Consider the following 15055-nt stretch of genomic DNA (forward strand, 5'->3'; position numbering starts at 1 on the left):
TCTGGGGTTCAAAAAAGATACGCGTGATGACTCCAAGAAAGAGAAGGCTGGCAGCAAGGAGGACAACAAAGATGACGACGGCTTCCCCGCCGTCCACGACTGCTACATGATCTATGGCGGGCCCTCGACTCAATTAACCATGAGGCAGCGCAAAAGGGAGCGTCGCGAAGTCTTTGCGGCAAGAATGGCGGTGCCCCAGTACCTCAGCTGGTCAAGCACTCCTATCACTTTCGACCGAGAGGACCACCCCGACAGGGTAGTCGCCCCAGGCGTCTACCCGCTCGTCGTCGACCCCATCATCGTCAACACCCGACTCTCGAAAGTGCTGATGGATGGTGGCAGCAGCCTCAACATCATCTACCTCGAGACCCTCGACCTCCTCGGCATCGATAGAGGACGCCTCCAGCCAAGCGCCGGCGGTTTCCATGGCGTCGTGCCAGGGAAAAAGGCACTGCCAGTAGGTCGAATTGACCTACCGGTCTGCTTCGGCACAGCGGCCAACTTCAGGAAGGAGACCCTCACCTTTGAGGTGGTTGGGTTCCGAGGCACGTACCACGCCATCATCGGGCGCCCGGGCTACGCCAAGTTTATGGCTATACCCAACTACACCTACTTGAAGCTGAAGATGCCTGGTCCCAAAGGCGTCATCACTGTCAGTTCCTCCTTCGAGCACGCGTACGAGTGCGACGTCGAGTGCGTCGAGTACGGGGAGGCGGTCGAGAGCTCCACCGAGCTCGTTGCAAAGCTCGAGGCCATGGCTACTGAGGCTCCAGAGCCTAAGCGTCATGCGGGCAGCTTCGAGGCGGCGGAAGGAACCAAGAAGATCCCGCTCGACCCCAACAACTCCGACGGCAAAGTGCTGACGATTAGCGCCGACCTCGACCCCAAATAGGAAGCCGTGCTCGTCGACTTTCTCCGTGCAAATGCTGATATGTTTGCATGGAGTCCCTCGGACATGCCAGGCATACCAAGGGAAGTCGCCGAGCACTCCTTGGAGATTCGAGCCGGTTCCAAGCCAGTGAAGCAGCGGTTGCGCCGATTCGATGAGGAGAAGCGCAAGATCATTGGCGAGGAAGTCCACAAGCTTTTGACGGCCGGATTCATCAAGGAGGTTCATCATCCTGACTGGTTAGCAAACCCTGTATTAGTTATGAAAAAGAATGGGAAAATGATGATGTGTGTCGATTATACTAGTCTGAATAAAGCATGTCCAAAAGTTCCCTTTCCATTGCCACGCATTGATCAGATTGTCGATTCTACCACGGGATGTGAAACCCTTTCTTTCCTTGATGCATATTCTGGTTACCACCAAATAAAAATGAAGGAGTCCGACCAGCTCGCGACCTCTTTCATCACGCCTTTTGGGATGTATTGCTACGTGACCATGCCATTTGGGCTTCGAAACGCGGGAGCCACGTATCAACATTGCATGCTCCACGTATTTGGCGAACATATAGGGTCAACGGTCGAGGCCTACGTCGACGACATTGTCGTCAAGTCAAAGCGACGAGGAGACCTGATCCAGGACCTCGAGATTGCCTTTAGCTGCCTACGCACCAGCCGGATCAAGCTCAACCCCGAGAAGTGCGTTTTCGGTGTGCCTCGAGGCATGCTCCTAGGATACATCGTTTCGCAGCGCGGCATCGAGGCCAACCCCGAGAAAGTCTCGGCCATCACGAAAATGGGGCCGATCCGAGACATCAAGGGTGTACAGAGAGTCACGGGGTGCCTGGCGGCTCTGAGCCGTTTCATCTCGAGACTAGGAGAAAAGGCATTACCATTATATCGACTCCTAAAGAAGGCCGAGCGCTTTTCTTGGACCCCCGAGGCCGAGGAAGCACTCGAAAGGCTGAAGAAGACGCTGACCTCGGCACCAGTCTTGGTTCCACCTCAACCTGCAGAGCCGCTGCTCCTCTACGTCGCGTCGACGACCCAGGTCGTCAGCGCGGCGGTGGTGGTCGAGAGGCAGGAGGAGGGACATGCGTTACCGATTCAGGGGCCAGTATATTTCGTCAGCGAGGTGCTTTCGGAGACCAAAGCATGTTATCCCCAAATCCAGAAGCTGATTTATGCCGTAATCCTTGCCCGTCGCAAGCTGCAGCATTACTTCCTTGGCCACCCCATCACGGTGGTCTCGTCTTTTCCTTTAGGCGAAATAATCCAGAGCAAAGAAGCCACGGGAAGAATAGCAAAATGGTCGGTCGAGCTCATGAGTGAGACTCTCACTTATACGCCTCGCAAGGCCATCAAATCGCAGGCCCTGGTAGACTTCATCGCAGAATGGACGGACACCCAGCTCCCCCCGACCCAGGTCCAGACGGAACTATGGACGATGTATTTCGATGGGTCACTCATGAAAACTGGAGCCGGAGCCGGCCTGCTGTTCATCTCACCCTTGGGCGTCCACATGAGGTACGTAATCAGGATTCATTTTGCCGCATCTAACAATGTCGCAGAATATGAGGCCCTCGTCAACGGTCTCAAGATCGCTATCGAGTTAGGAGTCCGACGCCTCGACGTCCGAGGTGACTCCCAACTCGTCATCGACCAAGTAATGAAAACCTCGAGCTGCCACGACCCAAAAATGGAAGCGTACTGCAAGGAGGTCCGTCGACTCGAGGATAGGTTCCACGGTCTCGAGCTTGTCCATATCGCTCGACGCTACAACGAGGCAGCCGACGAACTCGCCAAGATCGCATCGACCAGAGGCACGGTGCCGCCTGATGCATTCTCAAAAGATCTTCACGAGCCATCCATCGACCTAGGCACGGGGGCTGGTGTCGACGCCACCACCGCCCAACCAACCAATGCTGTCGATACGCTCTTGATGGTGGAAGAGATGATGGAGATAGAACGACGACCAGGTCGACCATTTGATTGGCGCACACCGTTCCTCGACTGCCTTATCCACGGCGAGTTGCCAGAAGACAGGTCAGAAGCTCGTCGTATCGCTCGACGGGCCAAATCATATGTGATCTATGGCGAAGACAACGAGCTATATCGACGGAGCCCGACGGGGGTCTTACAACGTTGCATCACCATGGAAGAAGGCCGAAAACTCCTCGATGACCTGCACTCGGGGGCTTGCGGTCACCACGCCGCTCCACGGACCCTTGTAGGGAACGCTTTTCGACAAGGCTTCTACTGGCCAACGGCCGTGGCGGACGCCATCGAGCTCGTACGATCATGTCACGGGTGTCAGTTCTACGCCAAGCAGACGCATCTGCCTGCCCACGCTCTTCAGTTGATCCCCATTACCTGGCTGTTTGCGGTGTGGGGGCTCGATTTAGTAGGACCTCTACAAAAGGCGAAAGGAGGATTCACCCATTTGCTGGTGGCCATTGACAAGTTCTCCAAATGGATCGAGGCTCGACCCATCACCAACATCCGCTCCGAGTAGGTCGTCCTTTTCTTCACCGACATCATCCATCGGTTTGGGATCCCCAATGTCATCATCACCGACAACGGCACCCAGTTCACCGGCAAAAAGTTCTTGGACTTCTGCGATCGGCATCACATCCGTGTGAACTGGTCTGCAGTAGCCCATCCTCGAACTAACGGCCAAGTCGAGCGTGCCAACGGCATGATTTTGCAAGGACTCAAGCCAAGGATCTACAATCGATTGAAGAAATTCGACAAAAAATGGGTCGAGGAGCTTTCCTCAGTCCTATGGAGCCTTAGGACAACACCAAGCAGGGCCACAAAATACACCCCGTTCTTCATGATCTACGGCTCTGAGGCTATCCTCCCCACAGACCTCGAGTATGGGTCACCTCGACTCAAGGCCTACAACGAGCAATCGAACAAAGAGACTCAAGAAAATGCGGTCGACCAACTTGAGGAGGCTAGAGACATGGCCCTCCTCAACTCTGCCAGATATCAGCAAAGGCTTCGACGCTACCATGACAAGCATGTGCGCAAGAGGGACCTCAACGTGGGTGACCTAGTCCTACGACGCCGGCAAAGCAATCAGGGACGCCACAAGCTGACTCCGCCTTGGGAAGGTCCGTACGTGGTGGCCGAGGTCCTGAAGCCGGGAACGTACAAGCTGGCGGACGAAAAGGGGGCAATTCTCACCAACGCATGGAACATCGAACAGCTACGTCGATTCTACCCCTAGAAGTTCTAAACTTATGTTCCTGCTTACGTTTCGTACCAAGACTTTGTAAACGAATGAATGAATAAATAAAGTCCTTCGCTCGAAACAATTCTTCTTTCTTTGTGCCGAGAAGATTAATAAGTCACGATCTCGACGTTAAAAGGGGGCGCCGACTATGACCCATCATAGTCAGCACCCCCTCGGGGGCTACCAGGGGGACGACCCCCCCCGAGTATCGAAAAAACCAAGAAGTTTTCTTCTCTTACGTAGTAAACCTTGCACGGTTCAAGTAGCTAAGGCGCCTCGAGCCCCTCAAAGGCCGAGGGACAACGAGCTGGAGAACTCCTACGCCCCCGGGCTACGGAAACTCTACTCACTTCCCCACCATTGAAGTGATCGAGGTGGTCTTTTACGAAAAATCGAGCAAGGGATACAAACGTAGGTGCAAAGAGAAACGAAAGCATCAAGCGGAAAGACAAAATAAGCATTTAACAATTACGAAAGTGATACAGCATCAGTTACCCACAGAATTAACAAAGTATCATACAAGGGGCCTCAGGCGCCCTGAGCAGGCTCGCAGGCCTCAGTCCGCGGCACGATCCTCACCGCCCTCGCCTCCGCCCGAGCTAGCCTCAGGAGGGAGCACCTCAGGCTCGAAAAGCTTGGCCAACCTTTCCCCAGGAGCCTCCGCATCGTCGATCAAGGCATGGAGCCTCTCCTCGTTCTCCACGTCGGTCTTGGAGATGTCGGTGACGAAGCCATGGGACACCACCTCCATGTCGTAGGAGAAGCCCGAGCAAACAACCGCCATCGCCCGCTTCACCCCGATGTGGAGGGCGTCCCGCACCCGATCTCGCAGCGTCGCGCCTATGTAGCACAACTGGTCGACCAGGGCGTCGCCTCGAGCGTCCTCCCTCGACTCATCCATAGGCTCGACCTCCCAAGAGGTCGAGAGATCACTTATCGCCGTCCGCACTCGACGGTTCAAAGCAACCTCCGCCTCGAGCTGAGCCTTGGCGTTGCGAGCCTCGGCTTGGGCGGCCAGGAGTTCGTCCTTGAGCCCTGTAAAAGCCAATACAAAGAGACCTTAGGAAAAACTAAGCACACCTCGGAAAAAGAAATCTGATAGAGGAAACATACCGCGTACGGTCTCCTCGAGGGCCGTGTTCTCGCCGACCAGCCTGGTGTTGGCCCCCTCGATCTCTTTGTTGGAGCGTGCCAGCTCGGTGTTGGCAACGCGGAGATCCTCGATCGCCTTGCCAGCCTGAGCAATGGCCCCACTCTTCTCCAGCAATTCTCCCTTCAGACGCTCGACGTCGTTAGAGAGACTGCGGGATCGAGCCCGCTCCGCCTCGAGATCTTCGAGGGCCTTCTTCTTGGCTTCCTCCGCGGCGCCCCTGGCGACCTCGCCGTTCACATGCTCCACCTTCATCTTTCGGAAGGACTCTCGGAGAGAGTCCAGGTCGGATTTAAGGAGGCTCTTCTCCTTGTCCAGATCCGCGATAACGCTCTTGTAGGACAGGGCCTCCTCCCGGGCTCTGGACGCGGCCTCCTCGACCGTAAGAGCCCGCTCCCGTAGCTGCATCGTCTCCTCCTCCGCCTTCTTCGAGGCCTCTCGGGCCTCAGCCAAGGCAGCCTCCCTCGCCTTCTTCTCCTCCTCGAGTGCTATGAGATCTTTGTAAGCTTTAAGGAGCTTTTCCTGCGACTCGAGGAGTTGATCCTTGAGGAGGTGGAGCTGCTCCCAACCGCCCCTCGTGGCGTGTATGAAGCTGGACTTGATGCGGGAGGTCTCTTTCATATCCTGCGAATCAAGGGTCGAATGGATTAGAATACAGAAACCAGAAAGCACCATGAGGATTGGAGTTCGAGAAACACTTACGAAATAAGCCGGGCCGAGCCCATTGTTGATAACGTCCGAGAGGAGACCCACCACATGCTTCATCCAAAGACGGAGCTCCTCGACGTGTTCCCACTTCTCCGCCTCTTTCCGATCGTCGAGGAAGATGTCGGGCTCAGACGGGTCGTGGGAGGCCCGGATACGGATGCGGTCGGGGCACCAGTGCTCCATCTCCCGGTCAGCCCGCGCCTTAACGCCGCGGATGAGGCCCTCGACGGTCTCGAGGGAGCCCCCATGGCGCAGGAACAGGTCGACGAGGCATGGGAACCGTCCGTCGTCGTCCACCGTCTTCCAGGTTCCATCCTTGGTCCCCGATGCCCCAATTTCATCCTCCTCGGAAGGAAAGCGGTCCTCCCACGCCCGACGTTCCCGGAGGAACCCTGGGGCGATCCCGTCCATGCCGTAAATTGTCCTCTTGATGTCGGACTCGGGGTCGGGGGGCGTGCGCTTCAGGCAGGCGAGCGCCACCACTCCATCCGCTCGCCCCGGCTCTGCCCGGATCGCGGCAGGTGCCCCCGGGAGGAGCCACGCCGGGGTTGGGGGGCCGTACACCGGCAGGTCCTCCTCCTCGCCGAGCTCTTGCAGCTCCGGTGGTACTGGCTGGGCCGGACCTTGGGGCGGAGGCTCGAGCGGTCCCTCCTCTTGGCCCGCCTGCTGCTGCTGCAGTTGCTGCTGCGGTGGTTGCTGCTGCTGCTGCTGCGGTTGCTCCTGCGGTTGTCGCTGTTGCTGCTGCTGCTGTTGTTGTTGCTGCTGCTGCTGTTGTTGTTGCTGCTGTTGCTGTGCCTCATGCTCCTGTGGCTGCCGCGCCGCCTCGCGCTCCCGCTGTTCATCCCCCTCCCTCTTCTTTTTCTGCTCCTCGAGGGTGCGGAGGCCGGCGGGCCAGGGAGTTGATCCCTCGACATGAGGGGTCGACGTTTCCTCCTCCATGGGGCGGGTACCCCCAGACGCTCTGTCACCATTAGACGTGTCGCTGATGGTGATGGGTTCCCCCTCGACCCCCAATCTAGGGGGATCGGGGGCTCCCTCTGACGCTTGCGTCTGGGGTGCCTCATCACCAGTCGGCAGCGACGGAGTAGGCGCGGGACGAGACGGAGCCCTCTCGACGCCGGCTGGAGGTTGGGAACTGGAGGAGCCTACAAAACAAAGGGTAAAAAGGTCAGACGTTATAATAACCGACACAAGAACATCGCAAGGCCCAGAAATAAACTACGAACCTGGTTCCTTGGAGGCGGCGCCCGTTTTGAGCCTCTTTGCCATGGATGGCTGGGCCTGCTCGAGGGTCCGTTTTAGCCTGAGAAAAGATCGGTATATGAGCAAACGTAGAGGAACAGGAAGACAAAAGCCACAACATCGAGAAGGCTTACCCCACGGGGAGAACAGCTCGCCTCCCTCCGCCCCGACCAGTGGGCCTCGAGCCACCCCGCGTCAGGGCTCCAGGCCCCTCGAGGGCAGGCGCTGGCCTAGGTGCGTCAATTCCCGCCTGACGGGCGCCGGGACTGGCGCTCCTGCGGCCGACCTCTCCTTTCTCGGAGGCCGCTGCGCGACCGCGGGTCAGTGGCCCCGTCGCTTGGGGCCTGGCATGACCGCTCTCCCTGAGCGCCGGGGGAGGGCGCGGCACGACTTGGCTGACCTTGGGTGCGGGAGGGGTATCGGCGCGAGGACGGTAGGATCTGCCAGGGCCCCCCGTCGGAGCTTCCGCCCGAGGAGTGTCGACGTCGCCTTGAGATGGACCCCCGAGGATCCGGTCAAGACGAGACGCCATCCCCTCGGAGTCCTCACTGTCCTCGTCATCGTCGTCATCTTTCTCGCTGGGGGACTCTTCCTCAGGCTCTCCCCTCTGCCTGGACTTGGACCGGCGCGCCTCTAAGGCTTGCCGGTCGAGGTTTTTCTTCTTCTCCCCCTTCTTCTTAGAGTCCTTAACGGACTTCGACTTCTCGGCGGACCGGCGCCGCGCGTCGCGGTCGACTTCGTCCTCCCTCACCGGGGGCCTCGAGGATCGAACGTCGATCCGCCCCTGCCACCGTAAAAAGTAGACTTAGAAAAAGGGGGTGGAAAAGGAACCCAGAGTCAAGGCTACCCATGAGGAAGAAAACATACCAGATCGACCGAGCCTTCATCAGGCCTCATGGGGAAGCCGTTGACGTGCTGCGACTTGAAGTCGCCGGCGATGGCCGCCCTGAACAGGGCGGCGACTTCATCGTCCGCCAGAGCCATGTTGGACATCCGGCAAGCTTCGAGATCCCGGGACGAGACGCCCGGCCCCATTTCGTCCATCCTCAACGGCCGAGACATCAGGGGAAGGACCCTCCGACGATGGACGGCAGAGAGGACGAGAGCGGCGGACAAGCCCTCCAGGCGCAGCTTCTTCATGGCGTCGAGGGGGGGGTCGAGCCGCGACTGGTGCTCTTGGACGACGCCATACGTCCAGTTGTCTGGGCGCTCCGAGATCAGACGGCCCGTGTAGGCGGGGAAGAGACCGTCGTCGTTTCTCAGATAGAACCACTGGGAGTCCCACCCAGCATGGTTCGACGACAGCCCCACCGGGATGTACTCGCGCGGCCTTTCCGTCTTCTTCGTCTTCAACACCAGGTTGAGGCATCCGGCCCGCACGGGTTTCCTCACGCCGGTGGTTCCGGTGGGGGCGTTGAAAAGTTCGCCCCTGTAGAGGTGGAGCCATAGATCCCAATGGGGCATCATCCCCAGATAGCCCTCACACACCGCGACGAAGACCGCCGCGACGGTGATGGCGTTCGGGGAAAAATGCTGGAGCTCCACTCCATAGTGGAAGCAGAGGGCCCGCATAAAGCGACTCGGGGGAGCACCCAAGCCATGGGGGTGGAACTTGGCAAATGACACCACATAGCCCTCGGGTGGCTGGGGCTCCGTGTGACTCGCCGGCGGCGCGATCCACTCCGGCGAAGACTGCGAAGTGCGGCGGCGCAAGAGCCCTTCGTTCTCGAGCTCTAGCAGACGGCGGTCCGTAATCAACGATGGACGCCAGTCGTCGGCGGCAACAAGCCTCACAGGCATCTTGGTTGGAAGGATGGTGGATTCACTACCGCTCGAGGGGGTGCACGCGCGCGTGGAGGAAGCAAGAGAGCAAAGGCAGCGAGAAGACGAAGGTGAGAGGACGGAAGGGGAAAGAAAGAATGGAGCAACGCCACGGCGTATTTATAGATAGCGGCCAACCGACGGATAGATCCGATAAATGAGGTAACTCCCCCCATAAATGCGCCGTCTAACGGTCCTTTCTCTCCTCGCAGGCCGGACGCTCCGAATTCCCCGCCGATACAGTGTCGCAACGTCACTTACCTCAAAAGGTGCGCCCAACGGGCAGAAAGACGAACCGGCACGGCAGCTTCCTTACTTCGTAAGCCAAGGTATGCGCCCACGATAGTCTCGAGAGGTCGATGGCTGGCCCGTCAAAAGGGTTCGACAGCCGATCTCGAGCACCAAGAGTCAGGGATCCCCAGCGAGTGGTCGAAAATCGAGGCCCGCCTCGAGGACTCGCTGGCGATGTCCAAGGTAGGGTCGAGACAGTCGAGAGGAATCCCCCCGAAGGGAGGCATCGAGCCGCTGGACTCTATCGAATGAGACCGGTATCCCCGACCACGTCGACCCTGCTTTATGAGGACGCCTCCGGGCTATAGCTGACCCCCTCGAAAGGGGCACAGGTTCTCACTTGGACTACCCGCTAGGAACTCAATCTGGGGTGGAAGACGCTCGCTCTATCGAGAGTACGTCGAAACCTCCACGCAAGGCAAAGCCGAACAGAACCTTCCACCACGGGTGTTGACAGCGTTTCTGCAAATTTGGCAAAATAACCCTCGAAGGAGTTAAATACTCCCTCGAGGGCTCGGGGGCTACCCCCGCGGGGTCGCTCGCGCGCCCCCGTGGAAGCTCGACCGTAAAAACGAAAGTCTCCACTCGAGCGCCAGCGCTCGAATGAAGACTCGGGGGCTACTGTCGAGGGTATCAACAAGGGGTACCCTCACCAATGCGTATAACGAGACCATCCGTACACACGCGCGGCCATCGACGGCCGCAGCCTCGAAGACGGAAATAGCGTCGAGCGAATCGGTCAGGGCTCGAGCGACAACTGCCGTCGAATACGGAAGCGAGCTCGAGCGAACCGAGAGGCGTCGAGCGCAAGGACACTGTCCGCCGCCTGACGCGCGCACGAGAGCCAGGGCATTTAATGCACCTGACGCTTCCCCACCTAACACACGGGTCACGGGAGGCGTGATAGGGAACAGGCTTCTGTCCCATCGTTCTTTTTGCAGCCTTCCCACCGAACGACCCAGGGCGTGTCAGGACGCGGGAAACAAGGATGGAACGTCTAATCGGGACCCCCTCGAGAAACCCAAGGTCAGCGCTCCAGATATCGACACCTCGTACGGCGTCCGACCCTCGACTTCACCAGGCTCCTTCCTGGAGACGAGTCGGGCGTCGACTGACCACGCCGTAACCGCTCCGCCGGATTTGCCGCCGAGCCCTATAAGCGTGCATCCGCCGAACCAATCCAAGACGGCGCGCAGAGCAGAATGCAGGGGCACGCGCGATCATCACCTGGCTATTAAGACGGGACGGCTCGAGGTCATGCCGGTGCGGAAACCTCGAGTAGGTCAGCGCTCCATGCTGCTATCGACTCCAATTCCTACACCTATACATGTACCCTAGGTCCTTCCTTGGAACTATAAAAGGAGGGACTCAGGAATAGAACAGGGAGATCACGACACAAGACCACGCTCATACGTAGTAGAGCTCCACACTTCATACCACGCTTGTATTCGCCCCTGTACAAGCACTTAGGTGCAAGATAATACAAACTCTCTCCCCCCGCTGGACGTAGGGCCTTCTCTTGCCCGAACCAGGATAAATCTCTGTGTCTTCTTGCATCACCATCCGGGAAAGGGAGCACGCATACAAATTTACTCGTTGGTGTGACCCCCCGGGGGAAAAACACCGACAGATGTATTTTCTGAATGTTGAAATCTGGATGTATTTGTGGATGGCAACCGCTAAACTTATTACGATCTTGGCTATATGTACGATATGTGGTTTGAAATCCTTCGAGATTTCACGGACTACCGGGATTATATGGGCTTAAGCTCGATGGTTTGACTATGCAAATGGTCACTGTTAGGCTTAATCTCTTATAATTTGGTCGGTTCTGTTACATAGATGATCTTTGTTGAATGATGTTAATGAATAATGATGATGAATGATGACTAATGATGTTATTTATATATTATTCTCTATTCTTGTATACATTGATCATGTGGTTATGGGAATGAATACTGCCTTGAATGCTATGTAATGTTAAACATGTTACATACGTAAAAGCTAAATGCAGTCAAACCAGTGCCAACTTTTTGAGCCTCATAAACTCATAGTTATACTTATTCAGTACATGTGCTCACCCTTGCTATTTCACAACACCTCAGGATGTGCCACAGAAAATGATTGAAGTGAGGACTACCATAACTAGTATTAGGCTTGGTGTCAACCAGTCGACGTTCATCCCTATGTGGAGCCGCTTTTGAGAGAGTTATTATTAGTTTGCTACAATTATTGTTTAAGATTATGTGTTGAATATTCATTCACTATGTAATAAATACTTTGATAATACTTTTGAGATTTGTCAACTTATATGTGCGATTGATTCTAGGGCGCAGATGTGTCTTTTATACATCCTATTTAATTCTTGAAAATTAGGTGTGGCAATCTTAAAACTAAAAATTGTGATGATTTGAGAACGTTGAGATTCTAGAAGAGGAATAGACCTCATTGCTTGGAATCACTTGTGTGGGGAAATAGTTGAGGGCCTATCGGTGGGAGAAGGCAGTGATCAATATGATTTACATGCTGTGTCTACAAAGAGCAGGTCTAGCTCAAGAAAGAAGGAAAAACAAAGGATAGATCCAACAAATCTAAACAAATTTCTGAACAAAAGATATTTTTTTGAATTGTAACGGTTTAGGTGACACTAAGAAGTTTAAGTTTTTATCACATTTAACTATTGAAAAAAGCCTAGATTTTATTGCCTTATTAGAGACAAGTAAGAGGGAATGTTCAGAAACTTTTCTTAAAAATCTTTGTGCTGGGACAAAGTTTCTATGGCATTACATACAAACTGTTGACATTAGTGAGATAGAGGAAGGGAAGTCCTTTATAAAATTCAAGATTCACAGTAGAGAGACGGACTACAAATGTTTAATAGTTTCAGTGTACGGTGCCGCACAACAAGAATTAACTTATTGGAGTTGTCTCACTTATGTGCGATAGAAACCTTATCTATTGTTATAGGTGGTGATTTCACTATCATAAGAGGGCTATCTGAGAAAAATAACTCAAGATACAACCATAGATGGTATTTTCTTTTAAATGCAATTACTTATGTATTCAACATTATGAAATTGGATCTTCTAGGCAGACAGTTCACTTGGGATAAGAACCTATAGGCCCCGACTTTTGAGAAGTTTGATAGAATTTTAGTCAGCATTGATTGGGAATTGCAATTCCCTAAAACCATTGTACAAGCTTTAAGTAGAGAGATTTCTGATCACACACCTCTCCTTTTAACCATAAGAGAAGGAGCATTGCCAAATAACTTGCATATGCTCAAATTTGTGCTTGGCTGGTTATTAAGGGATGGGTTCCACAATATGGTGAGTGAAATCTAGTCAAATGTTAATGATAGTCATACTCCACTAGAGATATGGCAAACCAAAATAAGATGGCTTCGCCAATATCTAAAGGGTTGGGCAAAAAACGTCAGTGGAGTGTACAGAAAAGGAGAAGCAAAATTTGTTGAGCAAGTTAGATGAACTTGATAAGAAAGCAGAACATGTTCAACTAACAACGGATGAATAGAATTTAAACATGTGCTCAATGAGAGATTAACCAATCTTCTCAAAGAGGAGGAGGTTAAATGGTACCAACGAGCATTTAACAACCTACTATAGGGGGATGAAAATACAAATTTTTTTCATTTAGTGGCAAATAGAAAACATAGGAAAACTCGTATTCTATAGCTAGAAGAAGAGGAAGGGATAGTGTTTGGTGATGCAAAACTAAAAGAGTATATCACCAAATACTAATAAAATCTCTTTGGTCCACCTAAAATCTCTTCATTATCGATGGATGAATCATGAATAGAAGATATTCCTCTCGATGGATGAATCACGAAGAGAAGATATTCCTCAAGTTTCAGAACTAAAAAATGAAAGCTTTTCTTAAACAAAGTAAAAGAGGCAGCTTTTCAAATGAAAAACAATACTGCCCTAGGACCCGATGGGTTCTCGCCAAAGTTTTATCAAGCCTTCTGGAATATAATTAAAAGAGACTTGATGGCTCTGTTTGAAGACTTCCATAGGGGCACTTTAACTCTACATAGTTTGAATTTTGGCACAGTTATTCTTCTCCCAAAATCTTCACCAAGGTAGCCACCAAAAAATTATGAAGGTCGCACAAAAAGTGGTTAAACCTACACAAACGGCTTTCCTCCCTAACAGGAATATCATGGAGGGAGCTATAGTATTGCATGAAACGATGATCCAAGAATTGCATAGAAAGAAATTAATGGGGTACTATTTAAAATTGATTTCGAAAAAGCATATGATAAGGTGAAATGGGATTTTTTGCAACAAACTCTTAGAATGAAAGGTTTTCCCCAATTTGGTGCAACTGCGTACAAGCTTTTGTACAGGGAGGGAAGTTGGTATAAAAGTTATTGACCAGCTCGGACTGTACTTTCAAACTAGGAAAGATCTCCAACAAGGTGATTCGTTATCCTCTATACCATTTAATATAGTAGCCGACATGTTAGCGATCATGATAGAGCCAAAGAGAATGATAAGATAAAAGGGATAGTGCCTCACCTGGTCTATCAAACTTGCAAAATGCAGATGCCACAACTATTTTTATGGACCATGATACTGAACAAGCAAAAAAATATGAAGTTGCTCCTTTGTACTTTTGAACAATTATTAGGTCTAAAAATAAACTTTCGTAAGAGTGAGATCTTCTGCTTTGGGCAAGCAAAAGAATGTGAACACCACAGGAAATTTGGCGTGTAAAGCTGCCACTTAAAATTAAGATATTTCTTTGGCTCCTCAAAAAAGGTGTAATACTAAAATTGGCAAGGAAGCAAATATTGATGCTTTTGCAGTAATTTTAAGACTATTCAACATCTGTTTTAGTGTAAATATGCTAAATTTTTTTGGCCTGCATTGCATATGGTGTTTGGTATTACCGCACCATGTACTGTAGCAATTCTTTTTGGGAATTGGTATAAGCAATATGGAAAAGATTCGAGCTTGCTATTACTAGTAGGGGCGACTACCTTCTGTTGGACCTTATGGCTCACTAGAAATGAATGTGTTTTTGACAAATGTTGTCCTAAAATTGTCACACCCATATTTTAAGAACAAAATAGGATGCATAAAAGACTCATATGTGCCCCAGGAATAGTCGCACACATAAGTAGACAAATCTCAAATGTACCATTGCAGTGTTTATTACATAGCGGAATATATATTGTATCACATAGTCTCATACAAAAATGATAGCATAAAGTAAACAACGCTCTCGACGGAAGCTCCACACAGGGACACTGTTGACTGGTTGACTCCAAACCTAGTACTCATACCGATAATCCTCATTCCAGTCATCTTCATTATCATACCCTGAGGTGTTGGGAAATTGCAAGAGTGAGCACATATCGTACTCAACAAGTATAACCAGGGGTTCATGAGGCTCAAATAGCTGACACTGGTTTGACTGCATTTAGCTTTTAATAGTGGATAGCATGTTCATAATTAAATAGCAATTGTCAAGGAAGCATAAATAATCCATTAATCCCATGATCATGTGTAAGCATAATTAATCCATAGCATAAACGATAATCAAATGAACATAACAACTTAATAAGCTCATCGTCGGCGCAGCAAGAACCCCCAAGGCCGCTCATAACCGTGAGCACGGCTAGTATACCAGTTTTACACTCTGCAGAGGTTGTACATCTTTACCCATGAGTCATGATTTACCCTTTCGCT

Source organism: Sorghum bicolor, chromosome 10 (assembly GCF_000003195.3).
Source record: "Sorghum bicolor cultivar BTx623 chromosome 10, Sorghum_bicolor_NCBIv3, whole genome shotgun sequence".
Classification (NCBI taxonomy): domain Eukaryota; kingdom Viridiplantae; phylum Streptophyta; class Magnoliopsida; order Poales; family Poaceae; genus Sorghum; species Sorghum bicolor.